The sequence below is a fragment of the Taudactylus pleione genome, unplaced genomic scaffold, assembly GCF_031769625.1.
Source record: "Taudactylus pleione unplaced genomic scaffold, aTauple2 ptg000447l, whole genome shotgun sequence".
In the NCBI taxonomy this organism is placed as follows: Eukaryota; Metazoa; Chordata; class Amphibia; order Anura; family Myobatrachidae; genus Taudactylus; species Taudactylus pleione.
In genome coordinates this window covers 4,567,396-4,587,135 of record NW_028284849.1, presented here as the reverse complement: position 1 = coordinate 4,587,135, position 19,740 = coordinate 4,567,396, and the positions used below count along the sequence as shown (strand labels likewise).

Sequence of the window (19,740 nt, the reverse complement as noted above, 5' to 3'; positions counted from 1 at the left end):
TCATTTCAGTACTGCGGTTATAGGCAGGCAAACTAGGCACAAGCCCGCGGGCAGCTATATTACAGAGGGTCACTTACCCACTGAGCCAATCAATTTGTTATTAGCCTAAATTACTCCGAATACCTGTAGTTAGTAAGAGCATGGATTGTTTGCATTGCAGAGGACTGGAAGAGAGGAACGCATGGATTTTTTGTAGTGTAACATAATTGCCAAGTGTCACTAATTTCCAGGTTTAAAGATTTGTGGCTCCAAAGACAATGCTTCAGTTCTTATCATCTATTCTCATTCTCTGGTCTTTATAGCTAAATGTTTATCAGAGAGGAAATAAATTCACTAGACATGACCCGATGGGGATTGTAGTACTTCTAATGTCCGCTGAGACAGTGTCAAAGCAAATCAGTCCTGGAAATCACTTTCAGATATTGACAATTAAACTGTGGATCAGCAACTAGACCAGGGGTTCCCAACCACGGTCCTCAAGGCACACTAACAGTCCAGGTTTTAAGGCTAACCATAGCTGGGCACAGGTGATTTAATTAGTACCTCAGTAATTTTGATTTAACCATCTGTGCTTAACCATGGATATCACTAAAACCAGGACTGTTAGTGTGCCTTGAGGACCGTGGTTGGGAATCACTGAACTAGACTGACAACATACTTGGGAATTGTATCAGGAATATTGGCCCTCATTCAGAGCCGTTCGCTATTTGCGGTCGTTCGTTTAAAAACAAGGGGTGGCTATTCAAATGATCCGTACGCACATTGCAGTCTGTTCACACCTCTAAGTCTGAACGAACGAGCAAAACATACGCTCGTTTATTTGTTAAAAACGCCCCCTGGCCGCACGCATCCTACGTCATGTCCGCTATTTATTAGATTAATCGAGTACATCGACCAGCGTATGAACTGCTCGCTATTCTTGTGGTTGGTGTTTGCTACCACAAATTTGCGAGCAGTTCTGGCTCTAAAATAACCCAGTGACGTGGTCAATGACGCTGCTGTTTTAAATATACACACCCATAAAACGCCCGTTTTGACCTTTAAGCACGCCTGCGTTCGGATCTCCACTCCCCATTTTCAAGCACCTTCCCCTGTTACCACCCACATACGCCTCATTCTGTCACTCAAAATAGCAGGCACTCGCTATATAGCGTACAAACGATTTTCGGCCGCACTGACTGGTTCGCGCATGCGTACTAAAAAGCGTACGCATGCGCAGATGTGCAAACATCGCTCGGAACGAGCGTACTGCCGCTAACGAGCGGCTCTGAATGAGGGCCATTGTTCCAGTCATGTTACAGATATTCAGAAAAGCAGAAATGTGAAATGTTTTCTCGAAACATTTATTTTTCATATCATTTTCAGTATTATTCAGATTCACGTGGTTATTTTGTCCTGGATTACAGCGCATACTGCATTAGGAATATGGACATTCCAGCAAGAGCAGTAACACAGGACCACAGTCATAGTTGGCCACAAACGTATAATGTGTCTGGAGGAAATATTAGCATTTTGTGTCCTCTTCTGAGTTGGCTGCAGGCGCGAGATGTGACCGACGCTGTCTAGTTAGTAAATGGAAATGCTGAGTAGATGCGGCAGGAGTACAACTGGAGGTGTGATATATTATTATTATTATCATTTATTTATATGGCGCCACAAGTGTTCCGCAGCCCCTTACATAGTACATATACAAATAAGTAACCAGTGACTTACAATACAATACAAAGCAGGACATGGATAATGAACATTGCTATATTAGCGATCTATACACCCACATAAGCAGCCGAGAGTTGGTTGCCCTAATGGGGAGTAAGAGATAAATTAAATTACAGTAGAGAGAAGCACAAGAGGGTAGAGGGCCCTGCTCGAAAGAGCTTACATTCTCACCGTGAGCACAAAAAAACGCAGCACACAATCCATACACATTACAGCGAAGGCGCAAATCCACTAGACGATTTCTCTGAGCAATTGAATGATAACGATATCGTTATCATTCAATCGCTCATGAATCGTGCATTTATCTGGCACATTAATGTCGGAAACGACCAGCGATGCGCGCTCCCCCTGGTGGTTTCCGACATCAATCATTGCCGGAACATGCTGTACAACCTGCCGATAACAGGGATGATTGATGAGCCTGCACTGAGCGACTGCTCATTCAATGTAGGCACAGACTGACAAACGACTGCACGGTTATAATGTCGTAATCGTGCAGTGGTTTTTTGGTCTGCAAATGGATGTGCGCATTAAGTTCAGAAACACAAGAGAAAAAGATGTTGTTTCTGCGCGGCGCAACACATAGACAACATCTTTTTCTCTTGTGTTTCTAAACTTATGTTAGTTGTTATAAAGCTGCACCCCCAACAGGATTACTACTTTCAAAATAAGAATATGGGGATCTATAGGAAGGATCGTGCAATAATAACTCCTATGCAGAAGCCCCTGTCCTATGTATTTTGTACATTACAGTGTCCGGATAGTGTAGATAATAAGTACAATATTATAAAATGTACACTAATAAACATATAAGCAGCCTTCCACCCAGTATGTTTTAGGCGATCATCCTGGCTGCAAATCCCGTATCTACTTTGCCCGCATCTACAGGACCAGTCCATCCCACGGCCTGAGACCCTTGTTATAAGGGAGTCGCAAGTGCGCCTTGCCATGAAAAAAAAATCATGAAATACACACATACTGCAGTACAAAAATAAATAATTGTTGTGGCCAAAAAAGCTGCAACTTGCATTTGGGTACGGTATAAGTAATAGACAGTGATTAGATAGACACCAGATGTTAGACAGTCAATAGTTAGACAGGGATGAAAGGTCGACAGGGACTAAAGTCAGACACACTAACGTTCGACATGTAAGAAGGTCGACAGCTACAAAAGGTCGACAGGGTCAAAATTTCAACATGAAAATGGTCAACACAAAAAAAAATGGTCAACAATTTTTTTTTTTTTTTAGCCCTAATCTTCACCCTAATCCTACCTCCTGGTGCCTATCCCTAATCCTCCCTCCTGGTGCCTATCCCTAATCCTCCCTCCTGGTGCCTATCCCTAATCCTCCCTCCTGGTGCCTAACCCTAATCCTCCGCCCTGGTGCCTATCCCTAATCCTCCCTCCTGGTGCCTAACCCTAATCCTCCCCCCTGGTGCCTATCCCTAATCCTCCCTCCTGGTGCCTAACCCTAATCCTCCCCCTGGTGCCTATCCCTAATCCTCCCTCCTGGTACCTATCCCTAATCCTCCCTCCTGGTGCCTATCCCTAATCCTCCCTCCTGGTGCCAATCCCTAATCCTCCATCCTGATGCCTATCCCTAACCCTCCCTCCTGGTGCCTATCCCTAACCGTCTGGGTAAGTGCCTAACCCTAACCATGGGAGTAAGTGCCTAACCCTAACCTTCCAGTAAGTGCCTAACCCTAACCCTCCAGTAAGTGCCTAACCCTAACCCTCCCTCCTAACCCTCCAGTAAGTGCCTAACCCTCCCTCCTGGTGCCTATCCCTAACTGTCTGGGTAAGTGACTAACCCTAACCAAGGGGGTAAGTGCCTAACCCTAAGCTTCCAGTAAGTGCCTAACCCTAACCCTCCAGTAAGTGCCTAACCCTAACCCTTAAGTAAGTGCCTAACCCTAACCCTCCAGTAAGTGCCTAACCCTAACCCTCCTGGTGCCTAACCCTAACCATGGGGGTAAGTGCTTAACCCTAACCCTCCAGTAAGTGCCTAACCCTAACCCTCCAGTAAGTGCCTAACCCTAACCCTCCTGGTGCCTATCCCTAACTGTCTGGGTAAGTGCCTAACCCTAACTCTCCAGTAAGTGCCTAACCCTCCCTCCTGGTGCCTATCCCTAACCATGGGGGTAAGTGCTTAACCCTAACCCTCCAGTAAGTGCCTAACCCTCCAGTAAGTGCGTAACCCTAACCCTCCTGGTGCCTATCCCTAACTGTCTGGGTAAGTGCCTAACCCTAACCCTCCAGTAAGTGCCTAACCCTCCCTCCTGGTGCCTATCCCTAACCATGGGGGTAAGTGCTTAACCCTAACCCTCCAGTAAGTGCCTAACCCTAACCCTCCAGTAAGTGCCTAACCCTAACCCTCCTGGTGCCTATCCCTAACTGTCTGGGTAAGTGCCTAACCCTAACCCTCCAGTAAGTGCCTAACCCTCCCTCCTGGTGCCTATCCCTAACCATGGGGGCAAGTGCTTAACCCTAACCCTCCAGTAAGTACCTAATCCGAACCCTCCAGTAAGTGCCTAACCCTAACCCTCCAGTAAGTGCCTAACCCTAACCCTCCTGGTGCCTAACCCTAACCATGGGGGTAAGTGCTTAACCCTAACCCTCCAGTAAGTGCCTAACCCTAACCCTCCAGTAAGTGCCTAACCCTAACCCTCCTGGTGCCTATCCCTAACTGTCTGGGTAAGTGCCTAACCCTAACCCTCCAGTAAGTGCCTAACCCTCCCTCCTGGTGCCTATCCCTAACCATGGGGGTAAGTGCTTAACCCTAACCCTCAAGTAAGTGCCTAACCCTAACCCTCCAGTAAGTGCCTAACCCTAACCCTCCTGGTGCCTATCCCTAACTGTCTGGGTAAGTGCCTAACCCTAACCCTCCAGTAAGTGCCTAACCCTCCCTCCTGGTGCCTATCCCTAACCATGGGGGTAAGTGCTTAACCCTAACCCTCCAGTAAGTGCCTAACCCTAACCCTCCAGTAAGTGCCTAACCCTAACCCTCCTGGTGCCTATCCCTAACTGTCTGGGTCAGTGCCTAACCCTAACCCTCCAGTAAGTGCCTAACCCTCCCTCCTGGTGCCTATCCCTAACCATGGGGGTAAGTGCTTAACCCTAACCCTCCAGTAAGTGCCTAACCCTAACCCTCCAGTAAGTGCCTAACCCTAACCCTCCTGGTGCCTATCCCTAACTGTCTGGGTAAGTGCCTAACCCTAACCCTCCAGTAAGTGCCTAACCCTCCCTCCTGGTGCCTATCCCTAACCATGGGGGTAAGTGCTTAACCCTAACCCTCAAGTAAGTGCCTAACCCTAACCCTCCAGTAAGTGCCTAACCCTAACCCTCCTGGTGCCTATCCCTAACTGTCTGGGTAAGTGCCTAACCCTAACCCTCCAGTAAGTGCCTAACCCTCCCTCCTGGTGCCTATCCCTAACCATGGGGGTAAGTGCTTAACCCTAACCCTCCAGTAAGTGCCTAACCCTAACCCTCCAGTAAGTGCCTAACCCTAACCCTCCTGGTGCCTATCCCTAACTGTCTGGGTAAGTGCCTAACCCTAACCCTCCAGTAAGTGCCTAACCCTCCCTCCTGGTGCCTATCCTTAACCATGGGGGTAAGTGCTTAACCCTAACCCTCCAGTAAGTGCCTAACCCTAACCCTCCAGTAAGTGCCTAACCCTAACCCTCCTGGTGCCTATCCCTAACTGTCTGGGTAAGTGCCTAACCCTAACCCTCCAGTAAGTGCCTAACCCTCCCTCCTGGTGCCTATCATTAACCATGGGGGTAAGTGCTTAACCCTAACCCTCCAGTAAGTGCCTAACCCTAACCCTCCAGTAAGTGCCTAACCCTAACCCTCCAGTAAGTGCCTAACCCTAACCCTCCTGTAAGTGCCTAACCCTAACCCTCCAGTAAGTGCCTAACCCTAACCCTCCAGTAAGTGCCTAACCCTAACCCTCCAGTAAGTGCCTAACCCTAACCCTCCTGGTGCCTATCCCTAACTGTCTGGGTAAGTGACTAACCCTAACCCTCCAGTAAGTGCCTAACCCTCCCTCCTGGTGCCTATCCCTAACCATGGGGGTAAGTGCTTAACCCTAACCCTCCAGTAAGTGCCTAACCCTAACCCTCCAGTAAGTGCCTAACCCTAACCCTCCTGGTGCCTATCCCTAACTGTCTGGGTAAGTGCCTAACCCTAACCCTCCAGTAAGTGCCTAACCCTCCCTCCTGGTGCCTATCCCTAACCATGGGGGTAAGTGCTTAACCCTAACCCTCCAGTAAGTGCTTAACCCTAACCCTCCAGTAAGTGCCTAACCCTAACCCTCCAGTAAGTGCCTAACCCTAACCCTCCAGTAAGTGCCTAACCCTAACCCTCCACTAAGTGCCTAACCCTCCCTCCTGGTGCCTATCCCTAACCATGGGGGTAAGTGCTTAACCCTAACCCTCCAGTAAGTGCTTAACCCTAACCCTCCAGTAGGTGCCTAACCCTAACCCTCCTGGTGCCTATCCCTAACTGTCTGGGTAAGTGCCTAACCCTAACCCTCCAGTAAGTGCCTAACCCTCCCTCCTGGTGCCTATCCCTAACCATGGGGGTAAGTGCTTAACCCTAACCCTCCAGAAAGTGCCTAACCCTAACCCTCCAGTAAGTGCCTAACCCTAACCCTCCAGTAAGTGCCTAACCCTAACCCTCCTGTAAGTGCCTAACCCTAACCCTCCAGTAAGTGCCTAACCCTAACCCTCCAGTAAGTGCCTAACCCTAACCCTCCAGTAAGTGCCTAACCCTCCCTCCTGGTGCCTATCCCTAACCATGGGGGTAAGTGCTTAACCCTAACCCTCCAGTAAGTGCTTAACCCTAACCCTCAAGTAAGTGCCTAACCCTAACCCTCCAGTAAGTGCCTAACCCTAACCCTCCTGGTGCCTATCCCTAACTGTCTGGGTAAGTGCCTAACCCTAACCCTCCAGTAAGTGCCTAACCCTCCCTCCTGGTGCCTATCCCTAACCATGGGGGTAAGTGCTTAACCCTAACCCTCCAGTAAGTGCCTAACCCTAACCCTCCAGTAAGTGCCTAACCCTAACCCTCCAGTAGGTGCCTAACCCTAACCCTCCTGTAAGTGCCTAACCCTAACCCTCCAGTAAGTGCCTAACCCTAACCCTCCAGTAAGTGCCTAACCCTAACCCTCCAGTAAGTGCCTAACCCTAACCCTCCTGGTGCCTATCCCTAACTGTCTGGGTAAGTGCCTAACCCTAACCCTCCAGTAAGTGCCTAACCCTCCCTCCTGGTGCCTATCCCTAACCATGGGGGTAGGTGCTTAACCCTAACCCTCCAGTAAGTGCCTAACCCTAACCCTCCAGTAAGTGCCTAACCCTAACCCTCCAGTAAGTGCCTAACCCTAACCCTCCTGTAAGTGCCTAACCCTAACCCTCCAGTAAGTGCCTAACCCTAACCCTCCAGTAAGTGCCTAACCCTAACCCTCCAGTAAGTGCCTAACCCTCCCTCCTGGTGCCTATCCCTAACCATGGGGGTAAGTGCTTAACCCTAACCCTCCAGTAAGTGCTTAACCATAACCCTCCAGTAAGTGCCTAACCTTAACCCTCCAGTAAGTGCCTAACCCTAACCCTCCTGGTGCCTATCCCTAACTGTCTGGGTAAGTGCCTAACCCTAACCCTCCAGTAAGTGCCTAACCCTCCCTCCTGGTGCCTATCCCTAACCATGGGGGTAAGTGCTTAACCCTAACCCTCCAGTAAGTGCCTAACCCTCCAGTAAGTGCCTAACCCTAACCCTCCAGTAAGTGCCTAACCCTAACCCTCCTGTAAGTGCCTAACCCTAACCCTCCAGTAAGTGCCTAACCCTAACCCTCCAGTAAGTGCCTAACCCTAACCCTCCAGTAAGTGCCTAACCCTAACCCTCCAGTAATTGCCTAACCCTAACCCTCCTGGTGCCTATCCCTAACTGTCTGGGTAAGTGCCTAACCCTAACCCTCCAGTAAGTGCCTAACCCTCCCTCCTGGTGCCTATCCCTAACCATGGGGGTAAGTGCTTAACCCTAACCCTCCAGTAAGTGCCTAACCCTAACCCTCCAGTAAGTGCCTAACCCTAACCCTCCTGGTGCCTATCCCTAACTGCCTGGGTAAGTGCCTAACCCTAACCCTCCAGTAAGTGCCTAACCCTCCCTCCTGTTGCCTATCCCTAACCATGGGGGTAAGTGCTTAACCCTAACCCTCCAGTAAGTGCTTAACCCTAACCCTCCAGTAAGTGCCTAACCCTAACCCTCCAGTAAGTGCCTAACCCTAACCCTCCTGGTGCCTATCCCTAACTGTCTGGGTAAGTGCCTAACCCTAACCCTCCAGTAAGTGCCTAACCCTAACCCTCCTGTAAGTGCCTAACCCTAACCCTCCAGTAAGTGCCTAACCCTAACCCTCCTGTAAGTGCCTAACCCTAACCCTCCAGTAAGTGCCTAACCCTAACCCTCCAGTAAGTGCCTAACCCTAACCCTCCAGTAAGTGCCTAACCCTAACCCTCCAGTAAGTGCCTAACCCTAACCCTCCTGGTGCCTATCCCTAACGGTCTGGGTAAATGCCTAACCCTAACCCTCCAGTAAGTGCCTAACCCTCCCTCCTGGTGCCTATCCCTAACCATGGGGGTTAGTGCTTAACCCTAACCCTCCAGTAAGTGCCTAACCCTAACCCTCCAGTAAGTGCCTAACCCTAACCCTCCTGGTGCCTATCCCTAACTGCCTGGGTAAGTGCCTAACCCTAACCCTCCAGTAAGTGCCTAACCCTCCCTCCTGGTGCCTATCCCTAACCATGGGGGTAAGTGCTTAACCCTAACCCTCCAGTAAGTGCCTAACCCTAACCCTCCAGTAAGTGCCTAACCCTAACCCTCCTGGTGCCTATCCCTAACTGTCTAGGTAAGTGCCTAACCCTAACCCTCCAGTAAGTGCCTAACCCTCCCTCCTGGTGCCTATCCCTAACCATGGGGGTAAGTGCTTAACCCTAACCCTCCAGTAAGTGCCTAACCCTAACCCTCCAGTAAGTGCCTAACCCTAACCCTCCTGGTGCCTATCCCTAACTGCCTGGGTAAGTGCCTAACCCTAACCCTCCAGTAAGTGCCTAACCCTCCCTCCTGGTGCCTATCCCTAACCATGGGGGTAAGTGCTTAACCCTAACCCTCCAGTAAGTGCCTAACCCTAACCCTCCAGTAAGTGCCTAACCCTAACCCTCCTGGTGCCTATCCCTAACTGTCTGGGTAAGTGCCTAACCCTAACCCTCCAGTAAGTGCCTAACCCTCCCTCCTGGTGCCTTTCCCTAACCATGGGTGTAAGTGCTTAACCCTAACCCTCCAGTAAGTGCTTAACCCTAACCCTCCAGTAAGTGCCTAACCCAAACCCTCCAGTAAGTGCCTAACCCTAACCCTCCTGGTGCCTATCCCTAACTGTCTGGGTAAGTGCCTAACCCTAACCATCCAGTAAGTGCCTAACCCTCCCTCCTGGTGCCTATCCCTAACCATGGGGGTAAGTGCTTAACCCTAACCCTCCAGTAAGTGCTTAACCCTAACCCTCCAGTAAGTGCCTAACCCTAACCCTCCAGTAAGTGCCTAACCCTAACCCTCCTGGTGCCTATCCCTAACTGTCTGGGTAAGTGCCTAACCCTAACCCTCCAGTAAGTGCCTAACCCTAACCCTCCTGGTGCCTATCCCTAACTGCCTGGGTAAGTGCCTAACCCTCCAGTAAGTGCCTAACCCTCCCTCCTGGTGCCTATCCCTAACCATGGGGGTAAGTGCTTAACCCTAACCCTCCAGTAAGTGCCTAACCCTAACCCTCCAGTAAGTGCCTAACCCTAACCCTCCTGGTGCCTATCCCTAACTGTCTGGGTAAGTGCCTAACCCTAACCCTCCAGTAAGTGCCTAACCCTAACCCTCCTGTAAGTGCCTAACCCTAACCCTCCAGTAAGTGCCTATCCCTAACCCTCCTGTAAGTGCCTAACCCTAACCCTCCAGTAAGTGCCTAACCCTAACCCTCCAGTAAGTGCCTAACCCTAACCCTCCAGTAAGTGCCTAACCCTAACCCTCCAGTAAGTGCCTAACCCTAACCCTCCTGGTGCCTATCCCTAACTGTCTGGGTAAGTGCCTAACCCTAACCCTCCAGTAAGTGCCTACCCCTCCCTCCTGGTGCCTATCCCTAACCATGGGGGTAAGCGCTTAACCCTAACCCTCCAGTAAGTGCCTAACCCTAACCCTCCAGTAAGTGCCTAACCCTAACCCTCCTGGTGCCTATCCCTAACTGCCTGGGTAAGTGCCTAACCCTAACCCTCCAGTAAGTGCCTAACCCTCCCTCCTGGTGCCTATCCCTAACCATGGGGGTAAGTGCTTAAACCTAACCCTCCAGTAAGTGCCTAACCCTAACCCTCCAGTAAGTGCCTAACCCTAACCCTCCTGGTGCCTATCCCTAACTGTCTGGGTCAGTGCCTAACCCTCCAGTAAGTGCCTAACCCTGGTGCCTATACCATTGGGGTAAGTGCTTAACCCTAACCCTCCAGTAAGTGCTTAACCCTAACCCTCCAGTAAGTGCTTAACCCTAACCCTCCAGTAAGTGCCTAACCCTAACCCTCATGGTGCCTATCCCTAACCATGGGGGTAAGTGCTTAACCCTAACCCTCCAGTAAGTGCCTAACCCTAACCCTCCAGTAAGTGCCTAACCCTAACCCACCTGGTGCCTATCCCTAACTGCCTGGGTAAGTGCCTAACCCTAACCCTCCAGTAAGTGCCTAACCCTCCCTCCTGGTGCCTATCCCTAACCATGGGGGTAAGTGCTTAACCCTAACCCTCCAGTAAGTGCCTAACCCTAACCCTCCAGTAAGTGCCTAACCCTAACCCTCCTGGTGCCTATCCCTAACTGTCTGGGTAAGTGCCTAACCCTAACCCTCCAGTAAGTGCCTAACCCTCCCTCCTGGTGCCTATCCCTAACCATGGGGGTAAGTGCTTAACCCTAACCCTCCAGTAAGTGCTTAACCCTAACCCTCCAGTAAGTGCTTAACCCTAACCCTCCAGTAAGTGCCTAACCCTAACCCTCCTGTAAGTGCCTAACCCTAACCCTCCAGTAAGTGCCTAACCCTCCCTCCTGGTGCCTATCCCTAACCATGGGGGTAAGTGCTTAACCCTAACCCTCCAGTAAGTGCCTAACCCTAACCCTCCAGTAAGTGCCTAACCCTAACCCTCCTGGTGCCTATCCCTAACTGCCTGGGTAAGTGCCAAACCCTAACCCTCCAGTAAGTGCCTAACCCTCCCTCCTGGTGCCTATCCCTAACCATGGGGGTAAGTGCTTAACCCTAACCCTCCAGTAAGTGCCTAACCCTAACCCTCCAGTAAGTGCCTAACCCTAACCCTCCTGGTGCCTATCCCTAACTGCCTGGGTAAGTGCCTAACCCTAACCCTCCAGTAAGTGCCTAACCCTCCCTCCTGGTGCCTATCCCTAACCATGGGGGTAAGTGCTTAACCCTAACCCTCCAGTAAGTGCCTAACCCTAACCCTCCAGTAAGTGCCTAACCCTAACCCTCCTGGTGCCTATCCCTAACTGTCTGGGTAAGTGCCTAACCCTCCAGTAAGTGCCTAACCCTCCCTCCTGGTGCCTATCCCTAACCATTGGGGTAAGTGCTTAACCCTAACCCTCCAGTAAGTGCTTAACCCTAACCCTCCAGTAAGTGCTTAACCCTAACCCTCCAGTAAGTGCCTAACCCTAACCCTCCTGTAAGTGCCTAACCCTAACCCTCCTGGTGCCTATCCCTAACCATGGGGGTAAGTGCTTAACCCTAACCCTCCAGTAAGTGCCTAACCCTAACCCTCCAGTAAGTGCCTAACCCTAACCCACCTGGTGCCTATCCCTAACTGCCTGGGTAAGTGCCTAACCCTAACCCTCCAGTAAGTGCCTAACCCTCCCTCCTGGTGCCTATCCCTAACCATGGGGGTAAGTGCTTAACCCTAACCCTCCAGTAAGTGCCTAACCCTAACCCTCCAGTAAGTGCCTAACCCTAACCCTCCTGGTGCCTATCCCTAACTGTCTGGGTAAGTGCCTAACCCCAACCCTCCAGTAAGTGCCTAACCCTCCCTCCTGGTGCCTATCCCTAACCATGGGGGTAAGTGCTTAACCCTAACCCTCCAGTAAGTGCTTAACCCTAACCCTCCAGTAAGTGCTTAACCCTAACCCTCCAGTAAGTGCCTAACCCTAACCCTCCTGTAAGTGCCTAACCCTAACCCTCCAGTAAGTGCCTAACCCTCCCTCCTGGTGCCTATCCCTAACCATGGGGGTAAGTGCTTAACCCTAACCCTCCAGTAAGTGCTTAACCCTAACCCTCCAGTAAGTGCCTAACCCTAACCCTCCTGTAAGTGCCTAACCCTAACCCTCCTGGTGCCTATCCCTAACCATGGGGGTAAGTGCTTAACCCTAACCCTCCAGTAAGTGCCTAACCCTAACCCTCCAGTAAGTGCCTAACCCTAACCCTCCTGGTGCCTATCCCTAACTGCCTGGGTAAGTGCCTAACCCTAACCCTCCAGTAAGTGCCTAACCCTCCCTCCTGGTGCCTATCCCTAACCATGGGGGTAAGTGCTTAACCCTAACCCTCCAGTAAGTGCCTAACCCTAACCCTCCAGTAAGTGCCTAACCCTAACCCTCCTGGTGCCTATCCCTAACTGTCTGGGTAAGTGCCTAACCCTAACCCTCCAGTAAGTGCCTAACCCTCCCTCCTGGTGCCTATCCCTAACCATGGGGGTAAGTGCTTAACCCTAACCCTCCAGTAAGTGCTTAACCCTAACCCTCCAGTAAGTGCTTAACCCTAACCCTCCAGTAAGTGCCTAACCCTAACCCTCCTGGTGCCTATCCCTAACTGTCTGGGTAAGTGCCTAACCCTAACCCTCCAGTAAGTGCCTAACCCTCCCTCCTGGTGCCTATCCCTAACCATGGGGGTAAATGCTTAACCCTAACCCTCCAGTAAGTGCCTAACCCTAACCCTCCAGTAAGTGCCTAACCCTAACCCTCCTGGTGCCTATCCCTAACTGTCTGGGTAAGTGCCTAACCCTAACCCTCCAGTAAGTGCCTAACCCTCCCTCCTGGTGCCTATCCCTAACCATGGGGGTAAGTGCTTAACCCTAACCCTCCAGTAAGTGCCTAACCCTAACCCTCCAGTAAGTGCCTAACCCTAACCCTCCGGGTGCCTATCCCTAACTGTCTGGGTAAGTGCCTAACCCTAACCCTCCAGTAAGTGCCTAACCCTCCCTCCTGGTGCCTATCCCTAACCATGGGGGTAAGTGCTTAACCCTAACCCTCCAGTAAGTGCCTAACCCTAACCCTCCAGTAAGTGCCTAACCCTAACCCTCCTGGTGCCTATCCCTAACTGTCTGGGTAAGTGCCTAACCCTAACCCTCCAGTAAGTGCCTAACCCTCCCTCCTGGTGCCTATCCCTAACCATGGGGGTAAGTGCTTAACCCTAACCCTCCAGTAAGTGCTTAACCCTAACCCTCCAGTAAGTGCTTAACCCTAACCCTCCAGTAAGTGCCTATCCCTAACCCTCCTGTAAGTGCCTAACCCTAACCCTCCTGGTGCCTATCCCTAACCATGGGGGTAAGTGCTTAACCCTAACCCTCCAGTAAGTGCCTAACCCTAACCCTCCAGTAAGTGCCTAACCCTAACCCTCCTGGTGCCTATCCCTAACTGCCTGGGTAAGTGCCTAACCCTAACCCTCCAGTAAGTGCCTAACCCTCCCTCCTGGTGCCTATCCCTAACCATGGGGGTAAGTGCTTAACCCTAACCCTCCAGTAAGTGCCTAACCCTAACCCTCCTGGTGCCTATCCCTAACTGTCTGGGTAAGTGCCTAACCCTAACCCTCCCTCCTGGTGCCTATCCCTAACCATGGGGGTAAGTGCTTAACCCTAACCCTCCAGTAAGTGCTTAACCCTAACCCTCCAGTAAGTGCTTAACCCTAACCCTCCAGTAAGTGCCTAACCCTAACCCTCCTGTAAGTGCCTAACCCTAACCCTCCAGTAAGTGCCTAACCCTCCCTCCTGGTGCCTATCCCTAACCATGGGGGTAAGTGCTTAACCCTAACCCTCCAGTAAGTGCCTAACCCTAACCCTCCAGTAAGTGCCTAACCCTAACCCTCCTGGTGCCTATCCCTAACTGCCTGGGTAAGTGCCTAACCCTAACCCTCCAGTAAGTGCCTAACCCTCCCTCCTGGTGCCTATCCCTAACCATGGGGGTAAGTGCTTAACCCTAACCCTCCAGTAAGTGCCTAACCCTAACCCTCCAGTAAGTGCCTAACCCTAACCCTCCTGGTGCCTATCCCTAACTTTCTGGGTAAGTGCCTAACCCTAACCCTCCAGTAAGTGCCTAACCCTCCCTCCTGGTGCCTATCCCTAACCATGGGGGTAAGTGCTTAACCCTAACCCTCCAGTAAGTGCTTAACCCTAACCCTCCAGTAAGTGCTTAACCCTAACCCTCCAGTAAGTGCCTAACCCTAACCCTCCTGTAAGTGCCTAACCCTAACCCTCCTGGTGCCTATCCCTAACCATGGGGGTAAGTGCTTAACCCTAACCCTCCAGTAAGTGCCTAACCCTAACCCTCCAGTAAGTGCTTAACCCTAACCCTCCAGTAAGTGCTTAACCCTAACCCTCCAGTAAGTGCCTAACCCTAACCCTCCAGTAAGTGCCTAACCCTAACCCTCCTGGTGCCTATCCCTAACTGCATGGGTAAGTGCCTAACCCTAACCCTCCAGTAAGTGCCTAACCCTCCCTCCTGGTGCCTATCCCTAACCATGGGGGTAAGTGCTTAACCCTAACCCTCCAGTAAGTGCCTAACCCTAACCCTCCAGTAAGTGCCTAACCCTAACCCTCCTGGTGCCTATCCCTAACTGTCTGGGTAAGTGCCTAACCCTAACCCTCCAGTAAGTGCCTAACCCTCCCTCCTGGTGCCTATCCCTAACCATGGGGGTAAGTGCTTAACCCTAACCCTCCAGTAAGTGCTTAACCCTAACCCTCCAGTAAGTGCTTAACCCTAACCCTCCAGTAAGTGCCTAACCCTAACCCTCCTGTAAGTGCCTAACCCTAACCCTCCAGTAAGTGCCTAACCCTCCCTCCTGGTGCCTATCCCTAACCATGGGGGTAAGTGCTTAACCCTAACCCTCCAGTAAGTGCTTAACCCTAACCCTCCAGTAAGTGCCTAACCCTAACCCTCCTGTAAGTGCCTAACCCTAACCCTCCTGGTGCCTATCCCTAACCATGGGGGTAAGTGCTTAACCCTAACCCTCCAGTAAGTGCCTAACCCTAACCCTCCAGTAAGTGCCTAACCCTAACCCTCCTGGTGCCTATCCCTAACTGCCTGGGTAAGTGCCTAACCCTAACCCTCCAGTAAGTGCCTAACCCTCCCTCCTGGTGCCTATCCCTAACCATGGGGGTAAGTGCTTAACCCTAACCCTCCAGTAAGTGCCTAACCCTAACCCTCCAGTAAGTGCCTAACCCTAACCCTCCTGGTGCCTATCCCTAACTGTCTGGGTAAGTGCCTAACCCTAACCCTCCAGTAAGTGCCTAACCCTCCCTCCTGGTGCCTATCCCTAACCATGGGGGTAAGTGCTTAACCCTAACCCTCCAGTAAGTGCTTAACCCTAACCCTCCAGTAAGTGCTTAACCCTAACCCTCCAGTAAGTGCCTAACCCTAACCCTCCTGGTGCCTATCCCTAACTGTCTGGGTAAGTGCCTAACCCTAACCCTCCAGTAAGTGCCTAACCCTCCCTCCTGGTGCCTATCCCTAACCATGGGGGTAAATGCTTAACCCTAACCCTCCAGTAAGTGCCTAACCCTAACCCTCCAGTAAGTGCCTAACCCTAACCCTCCTGGTGCCTATCCCTAACTGTCTGGGTAAGTGCCTAACCCTAACCCTCCAGTAAGTGCCTAACCCTCCCTCCTGGTGCCTATCCCTAACCATGGGGGTAAGTGCTTAACCCTAACCCTCCAGTAAGTGCCTAACCCTAACCCTCCAGTAAGTGCCTAACCCTAACCCTCCTGGTGCCTATCCCTAACTGTCTGGGTAAGTGCCTAACCCTAACCCTCCAGTAAGTGCCTAACCCTCCCTCCTGGTGCCTATCCCTAACCATGGGGGTAAGTGCTTAACCCTAACCCTCCAGTAAGTGCCTAACCCTAACCCTCCAGTAAGTGCCTAACCCTAACCCTCCTGGTGCCTATCCCTAACTGTCTGGGTAAGTGCCTAACCCTAACCCTCCAGTAAGTGCCTAACCCTCCCTCCTGGTGCCTATCCCTAACCATGGGGGTAAGTGCTTAACCCTAACCCTCCAGTAAGTGCTTAACCCTAACCCTCCAGTAAGTGCTTAACCCTAACCCTCCAGTAAGTGCCTAACCCTAACCCTCCTGTAAGTGCCTAACCCTAACCCTCCTGGTGCCTATCCCTAACCATGGGGGTAAGTGCTTAACCCTAACCCTCCAGTAAGTGCCTAACCCTAACCCTCCAGTAAGTGCCTAACCCTAACCCTCCTGGTGCCTATCCCTAACTGCCTGGGTAAGTGCCTAACCCTAACCCTCCAGTAAGTGCCTAACCCTCCCTCCTGGTGCCTATCCCTAACCATGGGGGTAAGTGCTTAACCCTAACCCTCCAGTAAGTGCCTAACCCTCCTGGTGCCTATCCCTAACTGTCTGGGTAAGTGCCTAACCCTAACCCTCCCTCCTGGTGCCTATCCCTAACCATGGGGGTAAGTGCTTAACCCTAACCCTCCAGTAAGTGCTTAACCCTAACCCTCCAGTAAGTGCTTAACCCTAACCCTCCAGTAAGTGCCTAACCCTAACCCTCCTGTAAGTGCCTAACCCTAACCCTCCAGTAAGTGCCTAACCCTCCCTCCTGGTGCCTATCCCTAATCATGGGGGTAAGTGCTTAACCCTAACCCTCCAGTAAGTGCCTAACCCTAACCCTCCAGTAAGTGCCTAACCCTAACCCTCCTGGTGCCTATCCCTAACTGCCTGGGTAAGTGCCTAACCCTAACCCTCCAGTAAGTGCCTAACCCTAACCCTCCTGGTGCCTATCCCTAACTGTCTGGGTAAGTGCCTAACCCTAACCCTCCAGTAAGTGCCTAACCCTCCCTCCTGGTGCCTATCCCTAACCATGGGGGTAAGTGCTTAACCCTAACCCTCCAGTAAGTGCTTAACCCTAACCCTCCAGTAAGTGCTTAACCCTAACCCTCCAGTAAGTGCCTAACCCTAACCCTCCTGTAAGTGCCTAACCCTAACCCTCCTGGTGCCTATCCCTAACCATGGGGGTAAGTGCTTAACCCTAACCCTCCAGTAAGTGCCTAACCCTAACCCTCCAGTAAGTGCCTAACCCTAACCCTCCTGGTGCCTATCCCTAACTGCCTGGGTAAGTGCCTAACCCTAACCCTCCAGTAAGTGCCTAACCCTAACCCTCCTGGTGCCTATCCCTAACCATGGGGGTAAGTGCTTAACCCTAACCCTCCAGTAAGTGCCTAACCCTAACCCTCCTGGTGCCTATCCCTAACTGTCTGGGTAAGTGCCTAACCCTAACCCTCCCTCCTGGTGCCTATCCCTAACCATGGGGGTAAGTGCTTAACCCTAACCCTCCAGTAAGTGCTTAACCCTAACCCTCCAGTAAGTGCTTAACCCTAACACTCCAGTAAGTGCCTAACCCTAACCCTCCTGTAAGTGCCTAACCCTAACCCTCCAGTAAGTGCCTAACCCTCCCTCCTGGTGCCTATCCCTAACCATGGGGGTAAGTGCTTAACCCTAACCCTCCAGTAAGTGCCTAACCCTAACCCTCCAGTAAGTGCCTAACCCTAACCCTCCTGGTGCCTATCCCTAACTGCCTGGGTAAGTGCCTAACCCTAACCCTCCATTAAGTGCCTAACCCTAACCCTCCTGGTGCCTATCCCTAACTGTCTGGGTAAGTGCCTAACCCTAACCCTCCAGTAAGTGCCTAACCCTCCCTCCTGGTGCCTATCCCTAACCATGGGGGTAAGTGCTTAACCCTAACCCTCCAGTAAGTGCTTAACCCTAACCCTCCAGTAAGTGCTTAACCCTAACCCTCCAGTAAGTGCCTAACCCTAACCCTCCTGTAAGTGCCTAACCCTAACCCTCCTGGTGCCTATCCCTAACCATGGGGGTAAGTGCTTAACCCTAACCCTCCAGTAAGTGCCTAACCCTAACCCTCCAGTAAGTGCCTAACCCTAACCCTCCTGGTGCCTATCCCTAACTGCCTGGGTAAGTGCCTAACCCTAACCCTCCAGTAAGTGCCTAACCCTCCCTCCTGGTGCCTATCCCTAACTGTCTGGGTAAGTGCCTAACCCTAACCCTCCCTCCTGGTGCCTATCCCTAACCATGGGGGTAAGTGCTTAACCCTAACCCTCCAGTAAGTGCTTAACCCTAACCCTCCAGTAAGTGCTTAACCCTAACCCTCCAGTAAGTGCCTAACCCTAACCCTCCTGTAAGTGCCTAACCCTAACCCTCCAGTAAGTGCCTAACCCTCCCTCCTGGTGCCTATCCCTAACCATGGGGGTAAGTGCTTAACCCTAACCCTCCAGTAAGTGCCTAACCCTAACCCTCCAGTAAGTGCCTAACCCTAACCCTCCTGGTGCCTATCCCTAACTGCCTGGGTAAGTGCCTAACCCTCCAGTAAGTGCCTAACCCTCCCTCCTGGTGCCTATCCCTAACCATGGGGGTAAGTGCTTAACCCTAACCCTCCAGTAAGTGCTTAACCCTAACCCTCCAGTAAGTGCTTAACCCTAACCCTCCAGTAAGTGCCTAACCCTAACCCTCCTGGTGCCTATCCCTAACTGTCTGGGTAAGTGCCTAACCCTAACCCTCCAGTAAGTGCCTAACCCTCCCTCCTGGTGCCTATCCCTAACCATGGGGGTAAGTGCTTAACCCTAACCCTCCAGTAAGTGCTTAACCCTAACCCTCCAGTAAGTGCTTAACCCTAACCCTCCAGTAAGTGCTTAACCCTAACCCTCCTGTAAGTGCCTAACCCTAACCCTCCTGGTGCCTATCCCTAACCATGGGGGTAAGTGCTTAACCCTAACCCTCCAGTAAGTGCCTAACCCTAACCCTCCAGTAAGTGCCTAACCCTAACCCACCTGGTGCCTATCCCTAACTGCCTGGGTAAGTGCCTAACCCTAACCCTCCAGTAAGTGCCTAACCCTCCCTCCTGGTGCCTATCCCTAACCATGGGGGTAAGTGCTTAACCCTAACCCTCCAGTAAGTGCCTAACCCTAACCCTCCAGTAAGTGCCTAACCCTAACCCTCCTGGTGCCTATCCCTAACTGTCTGGGTAAGTGCCTAACCCCAACCCTCCAGTAAGTGCCTAACCCTCCCTCCTGGTGCCTATCCCTAACCATGGGGGTAAGTGCTTAACCCTAACCCTCCAGTAAGTGCTTAACCCTAACCCTCCAGTAAGTGCTTAACCCTAACCCTCCAGTAAGTGCCTAACCCTAACCCTCCTGTAAGTGCCTAAGCCTAACCCTCCAGTAAGTGCCTAACCCTCCCTCCTGGTGCCTATCCCTAACCATGGGGGTAAGTGCTTAACCCTAACCCTCCAGTAAGTGCTTAACCCTAACCCTCCAGTAAGTGCCTAACCCTAACCCTCCTGTAAGTGCCTAACCCTAACCCTCCTGGTGCCTATCCCTAACCATGGGGGTAAGTGCTTAACCCTAACCCTCCAGTAAGTGCCTAACCCTAACCCTCCAGTAAGTGCCTAACCCTAACCCTCCTGGTGCCTATCCCTAACTGCCTGGGTAAGTGCCTAACCCTAACCCTCCAGTAAGTGCATAACCCTCCCTCCTGGTGCCTATCCCTAACCATGGGGGTAAGTGCTTAACCCTAACCCTCCAGTAAGTGCCTAACCCTAACCCTCCAGTAAGTGCCTAACCCTAACCCTCCTGGTGCCTATCCCTAACTGTCTGGGTAAGTGCCTAACCCTAACCCTCCAGTAAGTGCCTAACCCTCCCTCCTGGTGCCTATCCCTAACCATGGGGGTAAGTG

At 51.7% G+C, this 19,740-nt stretch overlaps 1 protein-coding gene across 4 annotated transcripts in view; it reads right to left on the bottom strand.

The window, feature by feature from the left end:
* LOC148505612 (dual specificity protein phosphatase 22-A-like) overlaps positions 1–19,740 on the bottom strand; it is a 136,561-nt gene that overhangs the window by 24,128 nt on the left and 92,693 nt on the right. The window lies entirely within an intron of this gene.